This window comes from Lissotriton vulgaris, chromosome 3_1, assembly GCF_964263255.1.
Source record: "Lissotriton vulgaris chromosome 3_1, aLisVul1.2, whole genome shotgun sequence".
NCBI classification, from domain to species: Eukaryota; Metazoa; Chordata; class Amphibia; order Caudata; family Salamandridae; genus Lissotriton; species Lissotriton vulgaris.
Window position 1 is genome coordinate 1,937,185,746 of NC_141689.1, and position 11,409 is coordinate 1,937,197,154.

Genomic DNA, 11,409 nt, shown 5'->3' on the forward strand with positions numbered 1-11,409 from the left:
ACCAGCCCTTGAACCCCAGCAGTTTATGCATTGGCAAAAATACCCTTCAGGCTGCCCCATTGTTTCAGGTTGGCTCTCAGTCTTGGAAACACTGAGCAAATACATAGATGTGATGATTACAAATGTCATTCTCTTTACTAAAACTTACATTAGTGATAGTATGGACCTATTTGGCTTAATAGTACATGGACTTTGACCCCAATATGGACATCTTGGTAGGATTAGATATAGAATCCTTAGATACAAATATCCCACAATGGGAGGGCATTGATATTACCCAAAGACACTGGACATTAAACCATGCCCCACACGTGTCCCCACAGACTTCATCATTTAGCATCTTGAAATTGTACTCATGCATAATTATATTCTGCATTCAGATATGTTTTAGCTTCAGAAGAATGACGTATCTATGGGGGCTTACTTCTCACCTAACCTTGCGATTCTTTACGTTAAACTGATAAGAACAGATACTAGACTTGATCTTAGCCAAAAGGCAGAGAAGCAATTGTGATTCTTTTCATTGGCGATTTTGAAACCAGCCAAGTGTTGACCACCTAATAATCCTTAATATCTTACTGATCTGGAAAGGCAGCATTGTACCGTTGTCACACTTTGTGAACTGGCTAAATCAGACACATATATACCTACCCATCATATTTGAAGCAAAAGCCAACATCGTACCATTTCTTGGCTTATCTATGCAGGTACAAGGTGGCAAGATAGGCACATATCTATAGCAAAAAATCATATGAGGGAAATACCTTATTGCAATACACTGGAAATTACCGGAGAGGTCTGCGTGATGGTTTGCCTTACAATTTCTACGAATTCATAACGATTGTAAATAGCTCAAGGATCAATTATGTGAAGCACCTATTTTGTCTCAAAAACAATTGCTAATGGGCTATCCCAAATGCCTCATATCGAGAGCATTGCACATGATATTGCCCACGGACATGTTACTCACTCCTAAAGAACAAAGATCAAATGTACACATCCCCTTTGTGTCCACCTTTTGCTCATCTAGTAACAAGGTGAGCAAAATAATCAGTAAGAATTGGAATATAATTCTGTTTCATGATCTATTTTATGTACTTCTATTCTAGTACAAAATAGTACACAACTTGGGCGACGTTTTGGCGCTTACCACGACATGGACCCCCAAGGATAAGTCCAATAATCAATTGATAACTTCCAGCTGGGGTTTGCCCCACTTATAAATGTCAGAATTACTATACGTTTAATGCCAGGGATTTCAAACATAGAACACCTTAATCCCCTGAAACAATTTACAAACTGCAGAGTCACTAATGTAATATAAGCCATTCGGTCCCATGTGGACTTCTCTACATTGGGCAAACCACCCAACTGATCAAAACCTGTTTCATGCAACCCAAAAGTTGCATTAATTGTGGCAGTGAGAACACCCCCTGTTAGCACATTTTTCTACATACAACCACTCAGAAAAGGATTTGGTGTAACAGGTCATAGAACAACCCGACTTCCAATACGAGGCGGCAACTTATCGTAATTGCTCACACGTTGTGTTGTTGGACCTGTAAATATGACACTTTTAACAATGGACTAAATGCATTAGATGAATAGAATAGTACGGTCACTATGTATTTGAAATGACCATCAAACACCTTAACAACACCCATAAGCTTGATTAATCATTGTCTGCTACTATATATCACATGTTGGTTTGTGTTATTCTCGATGATCCTTCTCACTTTGGCAGGCCAGGGTATTGATCATTGTTATTATTTGATATGTGCATTAGAGCCTAGTTGGGTCTTCTTTGTAACTTGTCGCTTGATTTAATAAAGTTGTACCTTTGGCTGGTATACTTTAATTGGGCTTTTGTTCATGCAAATACATACCAATAACTAACACCAGGACTATATCTAGCCTTGATGTTATATACTATGTTTTTTTCCACTCCTGATTATTCCTCCATTTGAGATGCTGAGACATTTCTTACTGTTATGATTGAATATGTGCCTTATTTCTTTTTTACGTGATGTCCTTCTGTCAAGTTACTTCACAAGTTTTCCATTGATTGACATTGTTTAATTGGACTTTTATCCTCGGAACTACGACATTTTGATTGGTTAGCTCGACTTAATATAATTCATAGCATGACTGATTCATTCCCTGTTTTCAATGATTCATTACTGACTTCACACTGTAATATTCGCTGAATCTCTGGTGGTGATTGTTCCCTCATGATCTCTAGGGTTTTTATTGAAGACATCCACCACCATTTTTTTTCCATATCCCGTTGCGGTTTCATTTTTATCGCTGATTCTGTCTACTTTTTCATATTGTTCCCCTTGTCAATGCTTTTCAACCGTCGCGGTGCGCGCTCTAGTCTTTTTTTTCATTTTTTTTGGGTGAAAAGTTTTATTTAATTTAGGCATAGAGTAGAGTTAACACATACACATCAGTAATCATCCTTGTTGACATACATGTATAGATCAGGGACTAGCATAGTAATATAACATATCTTAGACAACCCCGATTCAAATCCGGTCCCGGAGCTTAATCTCCCCCCCATCCCTTGTATCATAAGGCCACACTATTAGGCGACAGTATCCGAGTCAAGTTCTGGTGGTTCACAAATGTCTCCTCTGAATTTGTTCCATGCCCCCCAGACCCTTTCCCATTTTTGAGGGCAACCACTGTGTATGAAGACCGCCCTTTCCGCTACCATTGCCTCGTCCATATCTTTACACTATTTGCGAAGCGTAGGCAAGTTACCGATCCCCACAACATAGCAATATTCCGCTTCACCATCATCATGCCAAGCATAGCCCAGTCCTGTTCCTGATGATTAAGGTAATTTGATTCCAAATATATTCAATAGACAGCGTCTCGGCTCCGGAAGGACCGAGATCTCTAGAGCTTGTGATAATGTGCGCAGAATCTTAACCCAGTACGCCGCAATGCGGGGGCAGTCCCAAATCCGCGCAGACAGTATTTATGTGTTGCTGCCACTATTGCGTGAAGAGTCGTTCTGGTGTAGTATGTGCGGTGTAGTATTTTAAGTTGGACTAGACGGAGCCTGTATGGGATCGCCGTTTCGCAGGTTGAGGATAGAGCCTCCTGCCACTCTGAGTCGTCAAAGTCACCCACCTCCCGGGACCAGGCCCGTCTTAGTTTGGATGTGGGGTCCAGCAAATTATTGACTAGTTTACGGTACGTTAGGGAGGTCGCCTTTTCCGTCATGTACTCTGTCAGGAGTCTATCTTCTAGTGGAGTGGATTCTTGTAATGCTGTGCCCGGTGGTATGGCTGCTTGTAGTGCATGACGGATTTGTAAATATCGGAATTTCTCTGTTTGTGCCATGCCATATTGCGCGTGAAGGTGTTGGAATTCAACAACTGCTCCCTTTTTCCAAAGGTCTCCTACCACTGAGAGGCCAATATTGTCCCAGTCTTGGAAGCCCTTACTCCTGCGAAGGGTACCCAACTGCTGGGAATCCCACAACGGTGTCATCTGCGTGATTAACCCCGCACATTTCAACTGTATGTGAGCCTGATATCAAATGTGCACCGTGTGTGCCGTAGGGTCGATCAGTCCCGGAGGTTTACGGCGCCGAATAGAGATTAGCCATCAGGCCTCTGCCCTCCAGATCGTGTCTGTCAGCCTGATATGCCGGTTCGTCCTGTGGGGTGTGTAACCAACTATTTATCAATTTAAGTTGTGCCGCCCAATAGTATAGCTGCAAGTTTGGGAGTGCTATTCCTCCATCGTACCAGCTACGTATGAGCTTGTTTTGTGCTATCCATGCTGGTTTATTGCCCCACAGTAAATTGGCGGCCTCCGCTGCTATAGTTTAAAAATAAGCCTGTGGGACCAAGAACGGAGTGTTTTCAAGGACATAGAGAAAGCGTGGCAGTGCCATCATTTTATAGAGTGCTGCCCTTCCTAGCAGCGTTAGAGGGAGGTTACGCCACACCGCTACATCACGTTTGAAGCGATCCAACTGGGGCTTTAGATTTTTGTCGTAGAACTCAGAGGGATCAGGCGTTGCATACATACCCAGATACTTAAAAGCTTCTGTAGTAACGTGCAGTGGGCAGTCCGCAGGTAACCGCTGGGGCTGTCCAACCAAAACATAGAGGACCGATTTGGACCAGTTTATTCTATAGCCGGACACCCTGCCAAACTTATCGCAAACATTCAGCAGTTCCAGGATGGACTTTCTAGGGGAGGTGAGATATAAAAGTATGTCGTCAGCATATAGGGATATGTGGTCTTCCCAGGTATCAGACCACTGAAGGCCTCTGATGGAGGGCTCCCATCTAAGCCATGCCGCGAGCGGTTCTAGTACCAGTGCGAATAGCAGGGGAGACAACGGGCATCCCTGTCGCGTGCCTCGCGCCAGCAGGAAGTCTCTGGAAATATGCCCATTGGCCGCCACATGAGCCAATGGTTTGTTATAAATAAGGCCACACTATTAGGCGACAGTATCAGAGTCAAGTTCTGGTGGTTCACAAATGTCTCCTCTGAATTTGTTCCATGCCCCCCAGACCCTTTCCCATTTTTGAGGGCAACCACTGTGTATGAAGACCGCCCTTTCCGCTACCATTGCCTCGTCCATAACTTTACACTATTTGCAAAGCGTAGGCAAGTTCCCGATCCCCACAACATAGCAATATTCCGCTTCTCCATCATCATGCCAAGCATAGCCCAGTCCTGTTCCTGATGATTAAGGTAATTTGATTCCCATATATTCAATAGACAGTGTCTCGGCTCCGGAAGGACCGAGATCTCTAGAGCTTGTGATAATGTGCGCGGAATCTTAACCCAGTACGCCGCAATGCGGGGGCAGTCCCAAATAGTATGATAAAATGTACCTTCACCACCACAGCCGTGCAGACAGTATTTATGTGTTGCTGCCCCTATTGCGTGAAGAGTCGTTCTGGTGTAGTATGTGCGGTGTAGTATTTTAAGTTGGACTAGTCGGAGCCTGGATGGGATCGCCGTTTCGCAGGTTGAGGATAGAGCCTCCTGCCACTCTGAGTCGTCAAAGTCACCCACCTCCCGGGACCAGGTCCGTCTTAGTTTGGATGTGGGGTCCAGCAAATTACTGAGTAGTTTACGGTACGTTAGGGAGGTCGCCTTTTCTGTCATGTACTCTGTCAGGAGCCTATCTTCTAGTGGAGTGGATTCTTGTAATGCTGTGCCCGGTGGTATGGCTGCTTGTAGTGCATGACGGATTTGTAAATATCGGAATTTCTCTGTTTGTGCCATGCCATATTGCGCGTGAAGGTGTTGGAATTCAACCACTGCTCCCTTTTTTCCAAAGGTCTCCTACCACTGAGAGGCCAATATTGTCCCAGTCTTGGAAGCCCTTACTCCTGCGAAGGGTACCCAACTGCTGGGAATCCCACAACGGTGTCATCTGCGTGATTAACGCCGCACATTTCAACTGTATGTGAGCCTGATATCAAATGTGCACCGTGTGTGCCGTAGGGTCGATCAGTCCCGGAGGTTTATGCCGGTGCGTCCTGTGGGGTGTGTAACCAACTATTTATCAATTTAAGTTGTGCCGCCCAATAGTATAGCTGCAAGTTTGGGAGTGCTATTCCTCCATCGTACCAGCTACGTACGAGCTTGTTTTGAGCTATCCACGCTGGTTTATTGCCCCACAGTAAATTGGCGACCTCCGCTGCTATAGTTTAAAAATAAGCCTGTGGGACCAAGAACAGAGAGTTTTCAAGGACATAGAGAAAGCGCGGCAGTGCCATCATTTTATAGAGTGCTGCCCTTCCTAGCAGCGTTAGAGGGAGGCTACGCCACACCGCTACATCACGTTTGAAGGCATCCAACTGGGGCTTTAAATTTTTGTCATAGAACTCAGAGGGATCAGGCGTCGCATACATACCCAGATACTTAAAAGCTTCTGTAGTAACGTGCAGTGGGCAGTCCGCAGGTAACCGCTGGGGCTGTCCAACCAAAACATAGAGGACCGATTTGGACCAGTTTATTCTATAGCCGGACACCCTGCCAAACGTATCGCAAACATTCAGCAGTTCCAGGATGGACTTTCTAGGGGAGGTGAGATATAAAAGTATGTCGTCAGCATATAGGGATATGCGGTCTTCCCAGGTATCAGACCACTGAAGGTCTCTGATGGAGGGCTCCCATCTAAGCCATGCCGCGAGCGGTTCTACTACCAGTGCGAAGAGCAGGGGGGACAACGAGCATCCCTGTCGCGTGCCTCGCGCCAGCAGGAAGTCTCTGGACATATGCCCATTGGCCGCCACATGAGCCAATGGTTTGTTATAAAGCAAGCGGATCCAGGCACAGAACTTGGGTCCAAATCCCAAGTGTAGTAACACAGCAAATAGAAAAGGCCATTCCACAATGTCGAACGCCATGCAGGCGTCGAGAGAGAGGATAACCGCAGGTTCGTGAATGAAGGACCGGCGAGCCAGTACTGCGTGGAGCCGCCGTAAATCAAGAGCCGTACTCCGGTGGTGCATGAATCCTGACTGGTCAGGACCTACCAGGGATGTAAGATGCAGAGTCAGCCGTAGTGCCAGCAGTTTGGCTAGTATCTTAGGTTCGGCGTTGATTAGGGAAATCGGAAGGTAGGAGCCACACTCCGTGGGTGGTTTGCCCGGTTTGTGGATTGTCACGATTGTAGCCAATCGCTGATCACGGCGTAGCTCGCCCACCTGGAGGCTGTCGCGGAACATACCCAGCAGGAAGGGAGCAGTTACCTAAGCGGTACATTTATACAGTTCGACCGGGGCGCCGTTGGGGCCCACAGCCTTACCGGATGCCAGGGAGCCAATGACCATCTCCACTTCCTCGAGCGTGAGGTCAGCCTCCAGTAGCAACGCCACCTCCGGCGTAAGCCGTGGCATGGCGAGATCTTTTATATAACCGTGTGCTTCCTCAACTGTGAACGTAGTACAGGAGGCGTATACCGCCTGGAAATGGTCAGCCAGCGTGTCTACTATGTCCCCAGGGGTCGTCAGTAGGGAGCCATCAACGGCGCGTAGTTGTGCAATAACTCTCCCCGCCCTCTCCTTCCTGTCTAGCCAAGCCAGCATTTTCCCAGCCTTATCTCCCAATTCGTACACCCTATGTCCCGTGGCTCGGAGCCGATCCATTACAGCCTCCTTTTGGTATGCCACATACTCCGCCTGCTTAAGTCTTACTCGTTATGCAGTGAGGGGGGTCTGACCGGCCGCATGCAGGGCCGTTTCTTCCATTAAGTCTGCCTCTACTTGATCAAGTGCAGCCCGCTTGCTCCGTTTATGGCCAGTAATTAGTGCTATAGCTTGACCACGAAGTACCACTTTGTAGGCTTCCCAAAAGGTACTAGGGGAATCTACAGATCCTACGTTTTCTTGGAAGAAGTTTGTGGTGGTGTCTAAGATACCCTTCGAGACCTCCACCACCTGTAAATAACTAGGGTGGATGGGGAACACTCGACGACGGAGCGTTAAATGGCGCGCATAGGTGAGCAGTATGGGCGAGTGATCAGATATGCCCATGGGGCGGATATCCACCTTATCTATTCCGTTCAGTCCGTCCGGTGATACCAGAAAGTAATCTATACGTGTGAGGCAATCATGGACTGCAGAGTGGAATGTGCATTGTCTGGTAGTGGGGTGCTTGTACCTCCATGCGTCTGTTAGTCCTAAGGCGTCAATGAGTCCCATCATACGATGGCTGTATGGTGCCGACAGTTTTATGGGATGTCTGTCCAGTGTACCATCCATGAGGTCATTAAAATCACCCCCCAGTACCAAAACTCCCACCGGCAATGTAAGCAGGAACGCCGTAAGTGCCAAATGCGCTGCGGCGTGCAAGGACGGGGGGATGTACACTGAGACAAAATTGAAAATAGTCCCTTCCCATTGACAAGTAGCGGCTGCGAAGCGGCCCTGGTCGTCAATCCGTGTTTGATGTAGTATAAGTGGGAAGTTCTTTTTAATTAAGACACCCACCCCCCTAGATCCAGAGGTGAATTCTGCGTGGGCCACCATCCTGTAGCCCCAACTGTCCATGGCCTTGCTCGTAGACCCCGTCAGGTGCGTTTCCTGCAAAAGGGTGATCGCCGGTGCGCAGCGTTTTAAATATTGCAGCACCAAGCTTCGTTTCACTTTATCTCCCAAACCCCGTACATTCCAGGTCAAAACAGTCAATGGGGTCCCCGGGGTCACCTGGGTCATAGTATGATCAATGTCCTGTGTAGGGTGTGCAGATATCTGGGGTGTAATCGTGGGCCCACCTCATGTGTTCCTGCCATCCTGATCATGATGAGATTGCGCTTTCTTCGTGTTTCTAGTGTGTGACTGCTGTCAACTCCTGCCTTTAGAATAAACATAGAATAACCAAAACCTTCCTGTCCCTCTCCACCCCCTCCCTGCCTCCCTGCTCAACGGACTTAGAACCGCCCGCCACCTCAACTTGGCAGAGTGCTTTTCCCCAACCCAAACCATAGTACTTGCTTGTCGGGGTACAAGATCCGTGGAGGCGGTCCCCCTCGTGTACCCCCGGGCTCGTCTCAGTCCAGAAGTTGGAGCCAAGCCATTTCAAGTAGGTAGTGCAGTATCTATGTCGGCCGAAGCCGAGAGGTTATAGTTTGAGATCCAGGCTCTCATTGACAATCCCTAGGTCTGGTGAGCGGCTCGACTCCTCCCGTTCATTCTCTTGAGATCTGGCGTGGTCGCCGTCGCGTCGGTTTCTTTGAGTCCGGCCGGTGCGTCGCTGCGTTCCCACCTGCCGCCAGCCCTCCAGCCAGTCGTATGCCGCGTCCGGCGTGTCGAAGAACCATGTTTTACCGTCAGCCACCACTCGAAGCCGGGCCGGAAATAGCATGGAGTAGGGTAGATCACGTGCTCTCATCTCCCTCTTGACTTCCAGAAAGCTTCTCCTGCGGCGGGCCACCTCTGCTGTGTAATCCGGAAAGAATGCCAGCGTGGAATTTTGTACATGGACCGGTTGGGATGTTCTTGCTGCTTGCAGGTTTGCATCCCGATCACGAAAGTTCAACAGTCTGGCCAACACCGGTCTTGGGGGTGCCCTGGTTTTGGCTTGCCCCCTGGAACTCTCTGGGCCCTCTCAACTGAGAAGAAGTGGGATAGACCCTTAGGCTGCAACTTAGTTTTGATTAAGTCCTCCACATATAAGTCCATCGCCTGGGTTCCTTCTGTTTCTGGCAGCCCAAGAATTCGCACGTTGTTCCGTCTCGATCGCCCTTCTTGGTCATCCAGCTTCTCTTTCAGAAGTTTATTTTCTGTTTTGATCCGCGCCATTGCTCTCTGCAATTCCGATGTGTCCTCTACCAATGATTTAGCGACTATTTCGACTTCCTTGACCTGTTCAGACATTTTGTGGAAGTCTGCCCTCAGTAGAGAAACGTCCGTTGATATCGTTCCCACCGTCGTCTGGACCGCTGAAAGTGCTTTCATAATGTCCTCTAAGGTGACCTTATTCACCCCGTGTCCCTCCGGCATCTTCCCAGTGGACACTCGCCCCTCCGTCTGCTGTGAGTTGTTTTTCTCGTAGGCGTATTTATCCAATTTTGCTTGCGTCAACAGGTTCCGTGGACCTCTACCCGCCATAGTGCCTCTATCGTGAGGGTTTCTGTGGCAAAGCAGGCGTGGGGATCAGTCGGCAAGTCGATCCTCGACGAGGAAAAAATGAAGTGTGGCGGGCATAGCCGCGGCGGGTGATCCCTGTATGTCCTGCCTCAGGCATCCGGTAGGGAACTCAGTACTGCTGTCGTCGTGGTATCATTGGCAGGAGCTTGTAACATGCACCAGGCCGCCACGGGGCCCAGGGACAGAAAGGAGGAAAAGGGGGGGGGGCGCAGATCACGCGTCCACGACCACCATCTGCAGCCAGTAGGTCTGGCACCCCACCAGCCTCCGGACCCTTAAACAGGCCCCTCCCCCGCTAGTGATGTTCACTGTGTGCCTTGGTCACTGCACCTGTGAATAGAGTGTCTCTTATCGCAACCACAGTTGCCCAATCGCAACTCTGGATTGTATAGCACCACTGTACTGTATGATGTGCTGGGCAATTGGTCGAGGTGTCCGAGACTCCCGTAGGCTGTATTACGCTGACAGGGTGGGGAGGGAGAAATGCCGTCCAGCGAGGAGGGGCCGTGCGGGGCGCTCTGATGGCGGTGCGCGCCACACATGTCAACGTCCAGTGCCTCCGGTTGCCGATGCTTGAACCCACATGCCTCCCTGTGAGCTCGGAGGCCGTGAGCGCCCACCCACCATGCGCAGTTCAACGTCGCAGGCAGATGCCCCCTGATGTATTCGGAGCCGGGGCCCTTCCGGTTTTGCAGCGTCCGGCCACCTCACACTTCCGCCCGGCTCCTGTAGTGCAGCAGGACCCGGCTTCCCGCTGGGATGAAGGCCCTCACTGTCCGTCGCCCTCTCTCCTCAGTTGGCGGTCACAAAGCGCCTCTCGACTTCCCTGAACAGTCCGGCTCCGTTCCGGACCTCGGCTCTCGCCCTGGGGGGTGAAGATGGAACGGATTAGTGGACGGATTGGCAGTAAGAGGGTGCCTTATTCACGGAGCTCAGCAGCTACACCGCCATTACCATCGGCTGCTAGCCACGCCCCCCGCTCTAGTCTTTTTGATGCACCAGACATTTAACATCATGATGTCTGCCATGTTTATACCTAATTGGTGCATTTACCATAAATCCACAATTTCTCGTTACCAGAACGCCACAATTTCACATTCTTCACCTCTTGGTGCCGTTTCTCCTGTCAGAGGAATTTCTTCCTTACAGGTATGTTCTAATGTTTCTCCTTATCTGCTAGAATATCAGCCTTTACATGGGAGTGAACAATTTCAAGAAGCTCTCTATCACTCCCCTCTGCCAGCTTACTGCACAGCATGATTTCCAGCGCTGGTCTGTGTACAGATGCCCTCTTGCTCCACCATTAAAATATAAGTCGCCACAGTCCCTTGTATAGAGTGGCACGTTTTTACTCTTGCCGCTTATTTATTTATCGCCCCACCTCCTTTTATTTTGTCCCGACTAGTAAAGACATCCCAAAATGTTGTTGTGAGTGTGCATACACTTCTCACGTTGGTGCGATACTGGTTGTGCACCTCTTTCAATGTTGATGCATTTTTGCAGACCTTTTAATACAATTCAAAACATTTTTTATGTCCATCTCATTTTACAGTATTCTTTGGAATGCATACAGGTACTGGAGATGTGGCCTTTTCCAACCCTTTAATCCATGCATTGTTCATTATTTATTTTATTAAATCCTTTCCCCTTGTTGTTATTTTCCCTTTTTGTTCCACACTGTGACTCACCAGGCAGCAATCAAACCCCTTTTGTGCTCCTTTTTGTCCTGATGATGACCTGATAAATTGTGAGAAGGCGAAATGCCATCAAC

General features: G+C 48.5%; 1 pseudogene; it reads right to left on the reverse strand.

Annotated features, from left to right (window-relative positions):
• Positions 1–333: 333 nt before the first annotated feature.
• On the reverse strand, positions 334–509 carry LOC147728644 (U2 spliceosomal RNA; annotated as a pseudogene).
• Between the last annotated feature and the right edge of the window lie 10,900 nt (positions 510–11,409).